At 34.3% G+C, this 19,038-nt stretch overlaps 1 long non-coding RNA gene across 3 annotated transcripts in view; it reads left to right on the forward strand.

Annotated features, from left to right (window-relative positions):
* The window catches only part of LOC103020271 (uncharacterized), a 44,037-nt gene that overhangs the window by 5,840 nt on the left and 19,159 nt on the right, over positions 1–19,038 (forward strand). For 2 of the 3 annotated variants that reach the window (XR_003622202.2, XR_003622203.2), the window contains exons 1-3: positions 7,516–7,671; positions 9,908–10,015; positions 17,092–17,164. This is a non-coding gene — a long non-coding RNA (uncharacterized LOC103020271). Of the gene's footprint in view, positions 1–7,515; positions 7,672–9,907; positions 10,016–17,091; positions 17,165–19,038 lie in introns of those variants that run through there. The other variant, XR_449931.3, reaches the window with a different exon arrangement.

A 19,038-nucleotide genomic window follows, 5' to 3' on the forward strand; every position in this document is an offset into this window, starting at 1 on the left:
TCTAGGTCTGTACTAGAAAGAAGGGGATTTTTTTTTTTTCTAGGAAAGGACATAAAATTAGGAACTGAAGAGGGAAAAGAGTTAGAGAAGCCAGTAAAACATTGTGAGATGACCATGGGGACATAAACTCATTCCCTCCCTACCATCCATCAACAGAAATCTTGGTGGCTTTGGGTTTCCAAAGTAAGTGGGGATGGGGATATTATCAAGTCTTTCTAGCTCTCAAGGGGCAGGCAATCCCTAGATGACATCTGGCCCACATTTTGAGGGCCTATACAGATCCATGTGAACTAAGGCTTTGGACCCCACTGCATCTTGAATTAAATCACCACTCTCAAAATGAGCCAGCAGTAACAAAGTGTTGGGTACATGGAACAGAGTAGAATTGTGTTGATCCTTAAACAATGGAATAATTACCACAATTAAGTTAATTAACATATCTGTCACCTAATATAGTTAACTATTTTCTTTTGTGAGTGTGGTAAAATGATTAAGACTTACTCTCTTAAGAAAAAAAATAAGACTCTCAGCAAATTTCAAGTGTACAGTACAGTATTATTAACTATAGCCACTATGCGATACATTACAGCCCTAGAATTTATTCATCTTATAACTGAAAGTGTTATACTTTCTCGTTTCCCCCAGCACCCCCAGCCCCTGACAACCATCATTCTACTACCTGTTTCTACGAGCTCCATTTTTTTGTTTAAGATTCCACATATAAGTGGGATCATACAGTTTTATCTCTGTTTGTATGGCTTATTTCAATTAGTATAATGTCCTCCAGTTTCATTCATGTCATCACAAATGGCAGTATTTCTTTTTTTAATGGCTGAATAGTATTTCATTATATAGAGACATACCATGTTTTTTTTATCCATTCTCCCACTGAGGAACACTTAGGTTATTTCTATATCTTGGCTATAGTAAGTAATGCAGCAATGAACGTAAGAGTGCAGGTATCAATTCAAGATACTGACTCTATTTCTTTCAGATATATACACAGAAGGATTGCTGGATCATATGGTAGTTCTATTTTTAATTTTTTGAGGAACTATTGTTTTCCATAATGGCTGTACCAATTTACATTCTTAACAGCAGTGTACAGGGTTCCCTTTTCTCCACATCCTTGTGAATATTTGTTATCTCTTGTCCTTTTGATAGTAGACACTCTAACAGGTGTTAAGAGATATCTCATTATGTTTTTGATTTGCATTTTTCTAATGATGAGTGGTGTTGAGCACCTTCTCATGTATCTATGGATCGTTTGTATGTCTTTATGAAAAAATGTCTATTCCGGTCCTTTGCCCATTTTTAAATTGTGATATATATATATATAGCCATTGAGTTGTAAGTGTTCTTTATATATTTTTGGATATTAAACCCTTACCAGATACATAGTTTGCAAATATTTTCTCCCATTCTGGAGATTGCCTTTTCTTTTCTTTTCTTTTTTTTAATGTTTCCTTTTTTATGCAGAAGCCTTTTAGATTGATACAGTCCCACTTGTTTCCTTTTGCTTTTTTTTGCCTGTGCTTTTGGTGTCATGTCTGTGAAATCATTGACAAGACCAATGTCACAAAAATTTTTCTCTGTTTTCTTCTAGGAGTTTTATGGTTTTGAATTCTTTGTTTAAATCTTTAATTTATTCTGAATTAATTTTTGTGAGTGCTGTAAGGCAGGGGTCCAGTTTCATTCTTTTGCATGTGGACATCCAGTTTTCCTACCATCATTTCTTGAAAGGACTATGCCTTTCCCATTGGGTGTTCTTGCTGTCCTTGTCAAAGATCATTTGACTATATATGTGTGGGTTTATTTCTGGGTTTTCTATTCAGTAGCATTGGTCTATGTGCCTTTTTTTATGCCAGTACCATACTGTTTTAGTTACCATAACTTTGTAATGTAGTTTGAAATCAAGAAGTGTGGTGCCTCCATCTTTGTTCTCTTTTCTCAAGATTAATTTGACTATTTGGGGTGTTTGTGGTTCCATACCATAACACTGGGTCAAAGAAGAAACCAAAAGGGTTATCAAAAATTACTTGAGGGGGATTCCCTGGTGGCACAGTGGTTAAAAATCCACCTGCCAATGCAGGGGACATGGGGTTCGATCCCTGTTCCAGGAAGATCACACATGCCACAGAGCAACTAAGCCTGTGCGCCACAACTACTGAGCTCGCACTCTGGAGCCCGTGAGCCACAACTGCTGAGCTGGTGTGCCACCACTACTGAAGCCTGTGAGCCTAGAACCCATGCTCCACAACAAGAGAAGCCACCGCAATGAGAAACCTGTGCACTACAATGAAGAGTGGCCCCTGTACGCCACAACTAGAGATAGCCCGCATGCAACAACCAAGACCCAATGGAGCCAAAGATAAATAAATAAAAAATATAAATAAATAAATAAATAAATAAATAAATAACTTGAAACAAACACAAATGGAGTGTTGTCAGAAGCATGGTGGGGAGAAAAGCTACCTTTTTCTCTCCTCTTCAATCTACAACCAATAAAATACCCACAACTCAACAAAGGTACCTCCACCCAAGACAAAAGGATGCAGGAGGATTCTACACATCTGTACATTTAAAGGTGAGTGGACTGGAACACATAGAAGAGGCAGAACTAAAGGAACAGAGGAGTTGGTACCTGCCATCCCAGCCCTCTGACCATGGTAGCTGAGCCTACAGCTTCAGAAATCTTAGCAACAGCAGGGGAAATGGTGCACAGGACTCCAGCCTCCAGACCACTACAGTGCCTGTGGCCACAGGTAACTGGGCAGGCATGGCAGTGTGGCCTGAAACCCCATTCCTCCAGCTGTTGAGGGGCCCCAAAATTCTACACCTCCACACCGCCCCACTGGCTGTGGCAGAGGCCACAAACCTTACAACACCAGACACAGTAGAGGTGCCTGTGCGACCCTGGTTCCTCCCCCAACTCTCACCCTCCCACCCCAGGGCAGAGCCTGTGTCTCAAGGGATTAGGGACAGGAGGAAGGAGCCCACCATCCCAGTGATGACAGGGGCTCTGGCGGAAGCAAGGCTGCAAGAAGCTCGGAGTCACAAGAAGCAACAACAAAGGCACAGAGCCATACCTCTTACACAGAAGATGGAGGCTGAAAAGTGCGAACTTTCAAATATTTGTAACCAGAGGCAGCTCACGGTAGAGAAACCAAAAACGTGTGTCACAGCGACACCTACTGGAAAACAAAAGAAAGGACTCTAATTTCTAACGTCATTTAACTTTAAATGCATCGAAAGAGGAGCAATTCGTCAAGTAAAATGAACAATCACAAAATGAAAATGACAGTTCTTCAGAAATCAAACTTAAATTCATGGAATATTGCTGTCTAACTGATAGAGAATTCAAAATAACTGTCATGAAGAAACTCAACAAGGTACAAGAAAACTCAGAAAGTCAGTTTAATGAGCTCAGGACTAAAATTAATGGACACAAGGAATATTTTACCAAATAGATTGAAGTTCTAAAAAAGAACGAAACATAAATTCTGGAGCTGAATAACTCAATAAATGAGATGAATAATTCATTAGAAAGCATTGAAAATAAAGCAGACCATATGGGAAGAGAGAATTAGTGAGCTCAAAGATAGAAGTCTAGAAATGACACAAGTAGGAGAGGAAAGAGAAACAGATATGAAAAATGAGAAAATTCAACAAGAGCTATTCAACCCTTTTACGAAGGACAACATTAGGAAAATGGTTATCTCAGAAGGATAAAAGGGGAGAAAGGAAGCAGGGAGATAATTTAAAGAAATAATAGCTGAGAACTTCCCAGGGAAGGACCTGGATATACAAGCCCATAAATCTAAGAGAACACCTAATTATCTTAATGTAAAGAAACCTTCTCCAAGACTCATAATATTAAATTGTCAAAAGTCAATGACAAAGAAAGAATTTTAAAGGCAGCCAGGGAAAAGGATGGTAACCTACAGAGAAGCCTCCATTAGGCTATCATCAGATTTCTCAACAGAAACCCTACAGGCCAGGAGGGAATGCAATGGCATTCTCAAAATACTGAAAGATAATGACTGTCACCTAAGAATATTCTATCCAATAAACATCATTCAGATATGAAGGAGGAATAAAAGACTTTCCCAAACAAATAAAAGCTGAGGGAGTTCATCAATACTAGATCTGCCTTATGAAAGATATTGAAAGGTGTTGTTCTTCCAGAAACAAAATGGTAAAAATACACAAAACTTTGAACAAGGTGATAAATAGAACTAGAAAATTGCAACTCTTTATCTGATTAGGTTTTTAAATACTTTATTATAGTATAAAGGTTAAAGGGAGAAAAAAAGAAAGCAAAAAAAAAAATAACTACAGCTGTCTCAGTTTGTTAGCAAACTCACAACATAAAAAAAGGATAATTTGAAACAGAAACGTAAAAGGGGAATAGGAAAAGGATGGAATTCATATATATAAATGAAGATTAGATGCTATCAGCAGAAAAGGGACTATTTTATCTATGAGACATTAAACACAAAACTCAGAATAACCACAAAACAAACATATAGCAGAGACACAAAGCATAAAAAAGAGGAAACGGAGAAAAATATCATAGAAAATCACCAAGCCAAAATGGCAGACAGAAACACAAGGAAAAAGAAATGATGGTGATCTAGAGCAACCAGAAGACAAAAGATAAAATGGCAGTATTAGGTCCTCACCCATCAATAATCACCTTAAATGTAAATGGACTGAATTTGCCAATCAAAGGCACAGAGTCTGGATGGATTAAAAACAAGACCCAACTATGTGCTGCCTCTGGGAGACTCAACTCAGCTCTAAAGACAAACATAGGCTAAAAGTGAAATGATGGAAGACAGTGTTCCAAACAAATAGCAGCCAAAAGAAAGCTAGTGTAGCTATGCTCATATCAGACAAAATATACCTCAAGTCAAAAAAAAAGGTAATAAGAGACAATATACAAAAATAAAGAGGATGATTCATCAAGAAGTACATACAGTAATTAATACATGCACCTAACACAAGAGCACAAAAATATATAAAACAATTATTAACAGACCTAAAGGAAGAAATTGACAGCAACACAGTAATAGTAGAGGACTTTAACACCCTACTTACATCAATGGACAGATCATCCAGACAGAACGCAACAAGGAAACAGCCTTAAATGAAACATTAGACTAGATGGGTTTGATAGATTTGTACAGAACATTCCATCCAAATGCAGCAGACTACATGTTCTTCTGGAGTGCATATGGAACTTTCTCAAGGATAGACCATATGTTGTGACACAAAACAAGTCGCAATAAATTTAAGAAAATTGAAATCATATCAAACATTATTTCTGATAAAAATGGAATGAAACTAGAGTTCAACTATAGGAATAAGACTGGAAAAGTCATAAATACATAGATACTGAACAACATGATACTGTACAAGTATTGGGTCAACAAAGAAATCAAAAATTACCTGAAGACAAATTAAAATGAAAATAAGACATATTAAAATTGATGGAATACAGAAAAAGCAGTATTAAGAGGGAAGTTTAATAGCAATACAGACCTCCCTTAGGAAATGAAACAAAATCTCAAACAATATAAACTTACCCCTAAAGGAACTAGAAAAAAGAGAACAAATGAAGCCCAAATTTAGTAGAAGGAAGGAAATAATAAAGATCAGAACAGAAATAAATGAAATGGAGACTAAAAAACAATAGAAGACATCAAAGAATCTAAGAGCTGGTTCTTTGAAAAGATAAATCAACAAACTGTTAGCTAGACTCACTAAGAAAAAAAGAGAGAAGGCTCTGATAAAATCAGAAACAAAAGAGGAGAAATAACAATGGATACCATAGAAATACAAAGAACTATAAGAGAATGTTTTGAACAACTGTACACCAACAGTTTGGACAACCTAGAAGAAATGGACATATTCTCAGAACCATACAACCTTCCAAGACAGAGTTGTGAAGAAATTGAGAGTCTGAATAGACAAATCACTAGTTCAGAGATTGAAACATTAATCAAAATCTCCCATAAAACAAAAGTCTGGGGCCAGACGACTTCAGAAGGGAATTCTACCAAACACTCAAAGAAGATCTAATACCTATTCTTCTCAAACTATTGCAAAAAATTAAAGAGAAGGGAACACTTCCTAACTCATTTTACAAGGCCAATATCACCCTGATACCAAAACCAGACAAAGACATCACACAAAAAAAGAAAGTTACAGGGCAATATCTCTGATGAAAATGGATGCAAAAATCCTCAACGAAATATTGGCAAACCAAATTCAACAATACATTAAAAGGATCATACACCATGGTCAAGTGGGTTTAATTCCAGGGATACAAATATGGTTTAACATTCATAAATCAATCAGTGTGATACACTACATTAACAAAATGAAGGATGAAAATAATATGATCTTCTTAATAGATTCAGAAAAAGCATTTGACAAGATTCAACACCCATTTATGATAAAAACGATAATGTGTGTATAGAAGGGATGTACTTCAAAATAACAAAGGTCATATGTGAGAAACCCACAGCCAACATCATAGTCAATGGTGAAAGGTGGAAAGCTATCCCTCTAAGATCAGAAACAAGATAGGGATGCCCACTCTCATCACTCTTATTCAGCATAGTTTTGGAAATCTTAGTGAGAGCAATTAGGCAAGAAAAAGAAATAGAAGACATCCAAATTGAAAACAAAGAAGTAAAACTGTCACTATTTTCAGATGAAATTATTTAATATATAGAAAACCCTAGACTCTACCAAAAAACTATGAGAAATAATAAATGAATACAGTACAGTAGCAGGATATAAAATCAATATACAAAATCTGTTGCATTTATTTATAATAACAGTGAGACATCAGAAAGAGAAATTTAAAAACAATCTCATTTACAATCACAACAAAAATACCTAGGAATCAATTTAACCAAGGAGGTGAAAGACTTATAAACTGAAAACTATAGACATTGTTGAAAGAAATGGAAAAAGACACAAATACATGGAAAGATATTCTGTGCTCATGAATGGAAAGAATTAACATTGTCAAAATGTTCATATTACCCAAAGCAATCTACAGATTTAATGCAGTTCCTATAAAAATCCCAAGGACATTTTTCCCAGAAATAGGAAAAAATGAAATATTACTATTTGCAACAGTATGGATGGACCTTGAAGGCATTATGCTAAGTAAAATAAGTCAGACAGAGAAAGAAAAATACTGTATGACTTCACTCATATATGGAATATAAAAACTAATAAACAAACAAATACACAAAAACAAAATATATGAACAAACCAAACCAAACAACAACAAACAAATAGATGCAGAGTCAGGGTGGAGTATGAAATGGGTAAATGGGATCAACTTTATGGTGATGGATGGAAAATAAATGTTTGGTGGTAAGCATATTGTAGGGTATACAGAAATAGAAATATAATATTATACATATGAAACATATAATGTTATAAATCAATGTTACTTCAATAAAAATTTTGTTTTAAATGACAGTGGATACACAGCATATGAAATCTTACAGGATGCAGCAAAAGCAATTCTCCGGGAGAAGTATAGTAATAATTGCCTATATTAAGAAAAAAGAAAGCTCTCAAATAAAAAATTTAACTTCATACCTCAAGGAACTGGAAAAGGAGGAACAAACTAAACTCAAGGTAAGAAGTAGGAATAAAATAATAAAGATTACAGCAAAAATAAATGATATAGAGACTAGAAAAACAACAGAAAGATCAATGAAACTAAGCTGTTTTTTGAAAAGATAAACAAAATTGACAAACTTTTAGCTAGAACAACTAAGAAATAAAGGGAGAAGACTCAAACAAATAAAAGCAGAAATGAAAGGGACGTTACAACTGATAACACAAAATATAAAGGATCGTAAGAGACTACTATGAACAATTATATGCCAAGAAATTAGATAACCTAGAAGAAAGTAATACATTTGTAGAACATACAACCTATCAAGACTGGAAAACATACAACCTGTCAAGACTGGGTAAAAAATAAATAGAAAATCTGAAATAAATAGAAAATCTAAGCTCAGGGCCAGATGACTTTACTGCTGAATTCTACTAAACATTAAAAGAAGAATTAATGCGAGTCCTTCTCAAACTCTTACAAAAAAAAAAAAAAAAATCAAAGAGGAAGGAACACTTCTGAGCTCATTTTATGAGGCCAGAATTATTCTGATTCCAAAATCAGATGATGACATTACAAGAAAGTGAGATTACAGAATAATATCCCTGATGAACATAGATGCGAAAATCTTCAACAAAATACTATCAAACTGAATTTAACACACATTAAAAAAGATCATACACCATAGTCAAGTGAGATTTATACTTGGGATGCAACAATGGTTCAATATACCAAGTTAATAAATGTGACACACCACATTAACAGAATGAAGGATAAAAAAAATATTATTATATAAGTAGATGTAGAAAAACATTTGAAAAACTTCAATATACTTTTATGGTAAAAAATCTTAACAAATTAGACATATAAAATATGTACCTCAACATAATAAAAGCCGTATATAATAAGCACACAGGTAACATACTCAGTGGTGAAAAGCTGAGAGCTTTTCCTCTAAGACTAGAAATGAGATAAGGATGCCTGCTTTTGCCACTTTTATTTAACACAGTACTGAAAGTACTAGCCAGAACAGTTAGGCAAAACAAAGAAATACAAGGCATCCAAATCAGAAAAGAAAAAGTAAAATTGTCTCCTTATAGATAACATGATTTTACATATAAAAATTCCTAGAGACTCTACCAATAAAACTTTCAGAACTAATAAACTATTTCAGTAAAGCTGTAGGATACAAAATCAGTATACAAAAATCAGTCGCATTTTTATACACTAACAGTAAACTTTCTAAAAGATAAATTAAGAAAGCAATCCCACTTACAACAGCATGAAAAACAATAAAATACTTAGGAATAAATTTAACCAAGTAGGTGAAAGACCTGTACACTGAAAACCATAAGACACTGATGAAAGAAATGAAGACACAGATAAATGAAAAGATACCCCATGTACATGGATTAGAAGAATTAATTTTGTTAAAAATGTCCATAATACTTAAGGACCTACAGGTTCAACATGATCCCTATCAAAATTTCAATGGCATTTTCACAGAAAGAGAAAAACAATCCTAATATTTATACATACCACATGGTTTATTAACAGGTTGGATATTTGCTCAAAGGTGGTCCATAACAGATTTATTTGATGGGTTAAAGTCACTAATATGCTCCATCTATATTGTGTTTTATAATATAGTTGAGCATTGAAATCCCAGGAGAGACTACATGCAGCTAGTAATTAGGGAATGTTTGTAAAAGTGCCACCAAAATGGTGAAGGAGTGGAATGCTTAGGAGTATGAAAAGTGAAGGATAAATATAGAAGATTTATAGGCCCCACCATTAGAAATCAGACATGCTCCCAGAGAAACTAGTGTTGGTGTTTTTGTCATCAATTGCATGATATCTGATTAGGTAATATAAAGGCTCACTATTAAATGTTTGACAATATATGAGCAGAAAGAAGAGAAGACCACTTTATTTGTGTTAGTTCTGGAGAGAATACTTGTTTTCTATATAGTTACTCTATCTATAACTAGGTACTATTGTAAAAAAAGAAAAGAGAAAGAAAGCATTGTGTTTTTAGTGAGGAAGATGATTTTGATGAGGTTGGGAAACTAGTCAGGATGATGTTGCTAGTGAAAGATGGGGAGAAACTGAATATAGGCAGTGTTGTAAAGATAGAAATTAAGGAAATAATCCTTACAGTATTCAGGAAGTAGGATTAAGAATGTTTCCTGATTAATGTAATATAGATGGTGAAGAATGATTTAAGAATAACCTCTAAAATTTGTGATTTAGTATAGGAGATAGATGGTGTCATCACTAAAAAGGAGAACATGGTGAATATGAGTGGAGAAGAATTGGAGAAGAGCTGATAAAGAATTGAAAAGGAATAAAGAATTGGAGGTGAATGAAACGGAATAAAGATGATAACTCAGGTTTGAACACATGAGTTTCTAGGTAGTGATGGTCAGTGGGCAGCTGAACATATAGATTCAGGCTTTATAAGAAAAATCTTTGCTGTATATATGTATTTTGGAGTCTTCAATATACAAGTGGTAGTTGAGGCCTTATGTGGAGTTTTACTTATATTTATAGAGTGAAAAGAAAGGAAAGGAAGGGAAGGAAGGGAAGAAAAAGGAACGGAAAAGATGGGAATGGAAACAGTGAAGGATTGGAAAAAGGAGCTTTAAAGAGGATAAGAAATAGCTATGGAGCTCAGAACTAGGACTTACTGTAACAAAAACAAAAGAACTAAAATAAGGAAAAGACTCATAGGAAACATATAGGGGCAGAAGTGCTGGATGGACAACTGGTTACCTTGCCATTGGTGACCTTGGTAGTATCAGTAGAGTGGTGCAACTGGAAACCTCCTCTGTGAGAATCATATGGGGTAGGATTAACAATTTCAAATAACCCTATTTAGAAATCTAAAGGTTAAATAGAATCAGAACATAAAAGTAATTTGAAGACAATATGCATAATATGGGAATTATAGAGTGTACGTGATTTTGTAAAAGAAATGTATGTTTACAAGGAGATTAGTAAATGTCTGAAAACAAAGTAGTTTTATAGATTTTAATTTAATTGTATAAATTTTTGATAGTTTGTGTTTTCACAGTACTGTGGCATTTAAATTTTTTAGCTTTGCAGAATTGCTGACTGAATTGAAATAGATAGCTTAGGTTCTCTGATTTCCATTTAAATGCTCAACAAACTGTCACAAGGAAGTAGTTTTGCACGATTTATAACAACTTTAAGAGATTTGCTGCTGTGCTATGACTACATCCAGTTATACAAAATATGACTTTCAAAATTACTTTTTGCCATTACCTGGACAAGTTAGGGTTAGTGTAGAAGGAAATGGCTGCCTAGATGTAGGAGGCTAATAGAGTTTTGAACATTTGATATATTCACATAAATCCTCTGCACACACACAAAAAGGAAAAGTTGCAGCAACTGTTTCTTACAGATAGAACTTAATTAAAAGAAAGAGTTGAGTTTTCAGGGTTGCATTTTCTATTTCCGAACCAGATATTTTTATTAAGTGGCAGTTAAAGTTCTCAATATTAGCTATTGAATTTCAGATGATTTCAATGCAATGAAAACCATGGCTAGTTCTTATCTTCCTCACCCCAGTCAACAGTATTGTAATTTAATCTTTTCCTACAATATCTAATTCGGTAACCAAAAAAAGCAATCAGTAAGAGTAAAATGATAGGAAAATCAGTCAAAAAACTGTTTTTCTTTAAATTTTAAACTCCTTGAAAACTGAGCATCTTTTTCTCTATGATCCCATGAAGGCTGAACAATAATAAATATCCACTGAATTAGATTTTTTAATTCTTTCATCAATGCTCTTAATCTTAATATATTTCAAAATTCTTGGAGTCCTTTTATTACACTGACAATATGAAATTTAGCATTAACCTGAAAGGTAAGTGGGTCTTATCCTCTAAATAATTCTTTTGTAGCAAATAGATGTTTTTCAGACATTAGTTTTGTAATTCATAATTGTAATTTTAAATTAATCTGAGGATATTTCCCCCCTAAAGACTGCTAAATATAACCCCTTCTCTAAATCCACTGATACTTTAATACAGAAAATTAAAGAGAAGTGTGTTTTTTCCCTAGGCTAGATTTAGTGGAAATGGGAGAGATTAAAGAAGAAATTCCTCATTACATATGTTGTGAGAAAATAGAAAAATTTTCCCCTGGAAATTTGTATGTGGATGAACCACGTTCCCTTTTGACAATAAAAGACAATTATGAGCCAGAAGCAGAAAAAATATATACAAACTGGGAAGACAGTAAGAATGAATATGAAGGGTGAAGAATTAGGGCTGTTCATAATCATTTCAATTTGGATTTCCCCATAATTTATGTGTCTGTTTTTTTTAAATTGGTTTTCATTTATACCAGAAAATATATTTGTTTACTATCTAGCTCTATTTCTGTCAATATAAAAATTCAAATGTGAAAAGACTGAATAAAATTGTAAAACTTAAGGTTAAAGTAAAACTACAGCTTATTTTTAATGTGTTTTAAGGAAGGAATTGGAGAAGTATTTATTTAGCAGTTTAAAATTAACAAAGATTTTAGATTTTTATTTCAAAATTTACCAATGAGCAATCAGATGTGTCATATGTAATCCTCATATATTTTTTGAGGGAGAAAATCATACCGAATGTAGCAACAGAAAGTAAGAGAAAAAATTAGACAAAAACAATACAACGGTGTCCTTTAATCTTGAATATTTTTTTTTGCATGACTACTTACTAACATAAAAGAATATGGTGTCATATATATTACCTATGATTGAGTTATATAAATATATACAATGTAAGATTAAAATAAATGAAATTAAAATTTATAATTCTGGGCATAATTATAGTGCTAAATAACAGTATATAAAACAGTATGTAGTAATGATTATAGCATAAATAAGCATTTAATTATTAAATACTTATTTTTCTATAAAACATGTTATTATGAAACAGGGAATGGGATGAAATGAAATTTGCAGAGTAAATGATGAAACTGAGTCTGAAATACATCCGTTATACCTATGCTGGAATTTATCTGGTTAAATCAGTGCTCTGTTTACACATTGCTGACCATCTGCTCTGTCACCTAAAGTGATCCCGTTATGAAACAGAATCCAAAGATATCTTATCTTCTGTTCCTTGTTATTTCTGCATGTCAACATAACTTTAACCAGCTAAAAAAAGTAAATATTCACTACCAGCTTAACCTCTAGGATATGTTAATGAAATTATATTTTAGATTCATGGCAGCATATTAAATACCTTTTATAATTAAAAGTAGTCATTTATAAACTTGCTACATCTTCTGTCAGAAAATGAAAGCCACTTTCTAAGTAACAGTAAATATGTTGTTAAATAATGACTAGTAAGTAAACTTTAAAAGTAAGAATTTGGTAGGAAAGCATGTGAATATGTGTATATATTTATATTTATATAAATATATATATATTTAATATATATACAAATTACAGGGAGAGATGGTGAGGGTAAATTATTCAAAGAAAATGTAACAGGGAAAAGCCAAATCTGACTCCAGGTTGGATCCGTTTATTTTACTCTAACCTTTGCTTCCCGTTGCTTTTGTTCACTAAAAGGATACTGTCTGTACATAATGGCTTGCCTCGGGGAACCCTCCCCCTCTGCCTGAATGTTAAACCAAAGTGCCTTTGTTCAGGGAAATATCTGGACCCTGTCCTCCTGTGGATGGCTGCAAGAAAGACGAAATGAACACATCCCCTCCCTGAGGCTGGCCATCCCAGGGGATATTTGCACAACTATGGCCTTTTTACTTTACTTCCTCATCTCCTCCCTCTCTCTGTGCTATAAAAGAAACTGGCATCCAAACCCGCATAAGATGGTTTTTCGGAGACACAAGTCTGCCATCCTCTTGGTCTGCCGGCTTTCTGCCTCAACACCTCGTCTCCGATTCATTGGCCCGTCGTGTGGCAAGCAGAGCGAGCTTGGGCTCGGTAACACAAATACTTTTCTTGTAAAGTAGTAACGACATGTGGAGGAAGGCCTGACAAACCAAAGGAAGAGAATAAATTGCCCTTCTATGCAAGAATCAGTATTTTTCAAAAAAAAAAAAATTTCTGGGGTCACATAGCATAGGGACATCAGCTCGGTGCTTTGTGACCACCTAGAAGGATGGGATAGGGAGGGTGGGAGGGAGACGCAAGAGGGAGGGGATATGGGGATATATGTATACGTATAGCTGATTCGCTTTGTTATAAAGCAGAAACTAACACACCATTGTAGAGCAATTATACTCCAATAAAGATGTTAAAAAAAAAAAAAGAATCAGTATTTTTCAATATGGACAAAAAGTCTGCACATTTCGCTAGATTAGCCTAGGGGAAAAACACACTTTAATTTTCTTTGTTAAAATACCAGTGGATTTAGAGAAGAGGTTATATTTAGCCATCTTTAGGGGGGAAATATCCTCTTAGATTATTTTAAGATTATAACTAGATATGAATTACAAAACAACTGAATGTCTGAAAAATATCGATTTGCTATAAAAGATTTAGAGGATAAAACCCAGTTATCTTTTGGGTTAATGATAAATTGCATATTGCCAGTGTAATAAAAGGACTCCAAGAATTTTGAAATATATTAGGATTAAGAGCATTGATGAAAGAATTTAAAAAATTAATTCAATGGATACTTGTTATTGTTAAGCCTTCACGGGATCACAGAGAACAAGAAGATGCTCAGTTTTCAAGGAGCTTTAAATTTAAAGAAGAAAAGTTTTATGACCAATTCTCCTATCCTTTCACTCTTACTGATTGCTTTTTTGGTTACTTGTTATTCCTTTTATTGTCTAGTAAGAATTGTGAGAGAATAGACATTTTCTCTCTTTTCCAGAATACCTTCGTGGTTTGAAGTACTCTGAAAAGTGCCATTCTCTGCTATTTAATTTATTTGCCAAATGTTTGTTTCTTGAGCCTGGTTTTGTCAGTCTTTCTATCTGATTATGTGTTTCTCAAGAGCAGCGGTCAGAACCAATGACTATTTCTTTTACGAATTTTTATAAAGCCTAGGAAAATGTTTTAATATAGTGACTGCTTAAAATTGTTGATGATTGTTAGTCTGATGATTAATAAATAAAGGAAAATTGACTTTTTTCTCTTTAATAAGTGATTTTATAAAGTGCCCTGAAAAACTCGAAGTGCATTATTTTCCTCATCAAATCATTATATGGTGTAAGTAAACAGAGTCAGTTAAGAATAAAGAAATAAGAAGCAGAATTATGTTGAAATAGCTTGTCACAAGGTGGCACTGCTGTTTCAAATATGAGGCTATACCTACCCTTTCTCTTCTTCGGGGTGATCTTTTAAAATATTTAAAATACTTTGAAAATACTTTGTATTACCTTAAGGAGTTTAGATCTCAGATAAACTTTTAGAGTAGCATCCACAATTAGTGTTGCCTATTGGCTACAATTTTTGTAGGTTTTTTTTTTTCATCAAGATGTGTAAAATTCCCAGTCTCAAACCTCCAACTTTGATTGAATTTAGACATACTAATCTAAGGGGAAAAAATAAGCAGACAGACATATTTCAGTCCATAATACTTCTATTTTTGACTTTCATCTCTTCTTTATTGACTTGTTAAGAAAATAATCAATTTCATAAAAAGTCATTATTAGGGTGTGACAATCAACTTTTGTCCATTAAGTTAGTAATTACTATTATTTCTAGGAAAGAGAAAAGATTTAAGATTCTGAATTGGTATTTTGAAAAGAAGGCAGTGTCATAGAACTTACTACCAAAGCACATCTCATATGCACAAAGTTGAAATCAGAACTGAGTAAAATACCATCACACGCTCTTACATTCTCTGTGAGAAATATTCATTGAGGCTTATTTACACTGTACATATGATTTCTATAGCTGTAGTTACAAATACAGAGTATCACTTTTTTACATGAATGCAGTACTTTCAGAATAAAGTATCTAAGCTATAGAAGCCAAAAAGTGAGAGGTGATGCTCATTAAGCAGCCTGGAAAGACTAATAAGAATAAACGTTTGCTAAAGGCAAACAGTCACCTTCACAAGTTTAAAGAGAAAAGAATAATGGTAAAAACAACCTTCCTGCCTGAAGTTACCAAGAGAGATAGAAATAGTTTAAAAGCACAGTTTTAGAAAGAATAGCATAACAGCTTTTAAGCTCAACAAATTGTATGTTCTTAAGGAATAATTTAAGTTACCGCTCAAACCTTGAATGAACCTGCTTGCCATAGGTAAATAACTTGTGTGTTTGTCTCTGGATTTAACACATGGTTTGGTCATGCTAGCATGCATGGAAGGATGCCAGGCTTGCAGGTATCCCTTCTGCAGTTAGTCTGCAATAAGCCAGTCCTCTGAATATTCTTATTATTAGTTACTTGGAAGTAAGAAGAAGGAAGAGGAAAAAGAGAAGAAAATAAGACTAAACAAAAACATAAGTCCCTCCAGTTAGAGATTCGTACACTAATGTCACTTTATCAGAGAGCCCCTTCCTTGACTACTCCTCCCTCTTTACCCCCAGTACGCTGACATGGCAGATATAGACTTGTGTGTTATGTCTCCCTCACTAGACTATAAACTCCATGAGAGCAGGATTACTGTTTTGTTCACTATTGCATCCTCAGGGTTTCAGACATTTAACACATAATAGGTCTCTCCATAAATATTTGCTCAATAAATGAATGAATTTTCATACATCATGGACATACAGATATAGTTGCTTTTTTTCATAATAGTAAGCAACCTGTAGTAGATATTTATTAAACATGAATTTTGGGTGCTATTACTAGACAATGAAATCTGGTTTTACCTAACTGACTAAAACTTTTGGATGTCCTGTATCATTTTTCTCTAATCAATATGTAACATAGAACGTATAAGAAATATGTGGAAGTTTGAGGAATCAGAATATTTGGGCTGTGGCCACAAAGGGGACTTGCCAAGTGACATTTACTTGGTAAATTCATCATATTTTAGTTCTGACTTCAGTCTTAGACAGACAAACATTCAATCTTCTTATTCAGTCTTCTTACTGGAGATAATAATATTTCCTGAATGATAATTTAGTCAACCCGAACTTCTCAAATTGGGGCATACTTGCCTCCTGGGAATAGCTGGCTGAGTGCCATAGCCACTCCCATGGGGGTGAGAGCAGAAAGGTACAGATAAAGTGAGGCTGAGAGCTTTGGTCTAGGCCTAAGCTTAAGCAGGGCTTCCAAACATTTTTCTCTACATGCTTCTATGGACGGAGATTGGGGATGTAGCTTGAAAAAACTAACCTTGAATTCTAAGAATATAACTTAAATATCTTTACATATTTTACAGTTTACTTCATAATATATCCATGTTTATTTTTAAATAAAAATAATATTCTGACCCTCTTAATATCAGAAGATGATGCTCTGGGTTGCTCTTCTCTCCCAGCAAGGGTGTGTGAAGCCATTTGGATATGGACTCAGATACCACTGACACACAGTGAAATAGAGTACTCAGCTTGGTAAGTGTGGTTTAAGCCATTTAAGCCAACATTCATCCATTTATATATCTCAGCCACCTATTATGTGCCATGTGCTTGGGAAACAAAGATAAGCAAGACAAGTTTGAGTAACAAGCTAATAAATAAGTACAATGTGGTGATTTCAGTGATAGAGGTGGGCATAGGTTGCTGTGGGAATTGAGGGGGTGGTAAGTAGTTGAGTCTGAGATAAGGGAAATTTTATTAGGACAAGCTTCCTAGATAAGTAGGATTGAACAAGCAGAAGAGACAGAGTAGCATAGAAGAGGCATGAAGAGAAAAATTAAGTGTATTTGCAAAATCCTTCTTTACATAGAGGTATGCCTATTACCATGATGGCTATATCAAGAATTTGAACCAGAGTATTCCTAGAAAACATTTAAATGAACATTGCTGAAGTCTACTTCCCCCATTTTTTTCCATTTCAATTAAAAGTCTGACCTTGTTAAATGGCACTTTTTTCTTTCGTTATTTAATACTTCAGTCTTGCTGGCTAGGAGTTATTTAGTATTTTCTCGATTTATTGTAAGACTTTCTATCAATATATTAACTGAGCTTTTTTTTCTGAAAGACAGAACTCACTTTAAATGTATCCATCGTTTGTAAGGTGATCCAGATTTGAGATGTTAAACTGTTTAAAAAGTATCAAATAATGAAGGAAAAAATGATGTTCCTATCTTAGTTTATTTTACCAGAGTGTATCACTACTCTGATTATACAGTATTTAAATTTCAGAGAGTAAAATTATTTTATGTTCAAGCCCTGTGTGGCACTTTACTGTCACTTTTGTATACTAGGCTTATATTTGTCATTGTTAATATTAATAAATGTTTCGCTTTCAAAAACTTCCCCTCTACATCTGCATCTTTCTTTGTGGAGGAAGTGAGGAAGAGAAGGAAGAACATAACAGGAGTAAAATTATGTTGAAATATGGAAAATTGCTGTTTCTTGAGATTATTGTTGGTATTTTGGGTACCATATTATGTAGTCTTAAATGATGAAGATAATGTAACCCAACATATAAGCATACAGTTAAGCTTAGGTAGAAGTAACCACCTTTTCTCCCACCCACCTCTCCTAGTACACTGATGTAGTCAGTGTGATCAAGTGTACTCTCAAGAGACTATGATTAGTTTAATATAACCCAAACCAAATTCTACTAAATGGTATAGATCCCACCAAAAGAATTACTGGAATAGAAAATCTGAATGTCTGACCCTCAAATAAATAAAAGAGTCTAAGATAATGAAACATCATTGTGTTAGGTCAAATTCTAACATGGTCCCCCAAGATTCTCTCACACGGGGGCTTCTGGATATGATGGGGTAGTTGCTCTCATGATTAGGTTATCTTACAAGAGACAATTGACTTAAAGAAAGCAAAGTTATCTGAGATAGACCTGATCTATCAGGTGAACCCTTGAAAGCGACTGAGTTTTTGAAGAAAGATTTTGATGTGAGGGAGGTTCTCGGGCTTTGCTGGCTTTGAAGATGGAGGGGACCATGTGCAAAGAATGTGGGAAGCCTCTGAATTGTAGCGGGGTCATTTGCTGATCCAGCAAGGAAACAGGGACTTTAGTGCTCTTGCTGCAAGAGACTGCATCCTGTCACAGCCACACAAGCTTGGAAGAGAACTCTAAGCTCCAGGTGAGCACAAAGCTTGGCTAAAACCTTGATTGTGGCTTTGACTTGAGATGCTGAGCAGAGAGCCCAACCTCACTCTTTTGGACTTCTCACCTACCTAACTGTACGGTAATAAATGGGTATTGTGTTAAGCCACTGTTTGTGGTAATTTATTATGCAGCAACAGAAAACTAATACAATCATGAAGACCAGTCTGAATAACTAACCAACCTC

This window comes from Balaenoptera acutorostrata, chromosome 1 (assembly GCF_949987535.1).
Source record: "Balaenoptera acutorostrata chromosome 1, mBalAcu1.1, whole genome shotgun sequence".
Taxonomy (NCBI): Eukaryota; Metazoa; Chordata; class Mammalia; order Artiodactyla; family Balaenopteridae; genus Balaenoptera; species Balaenoptera acutorostrata.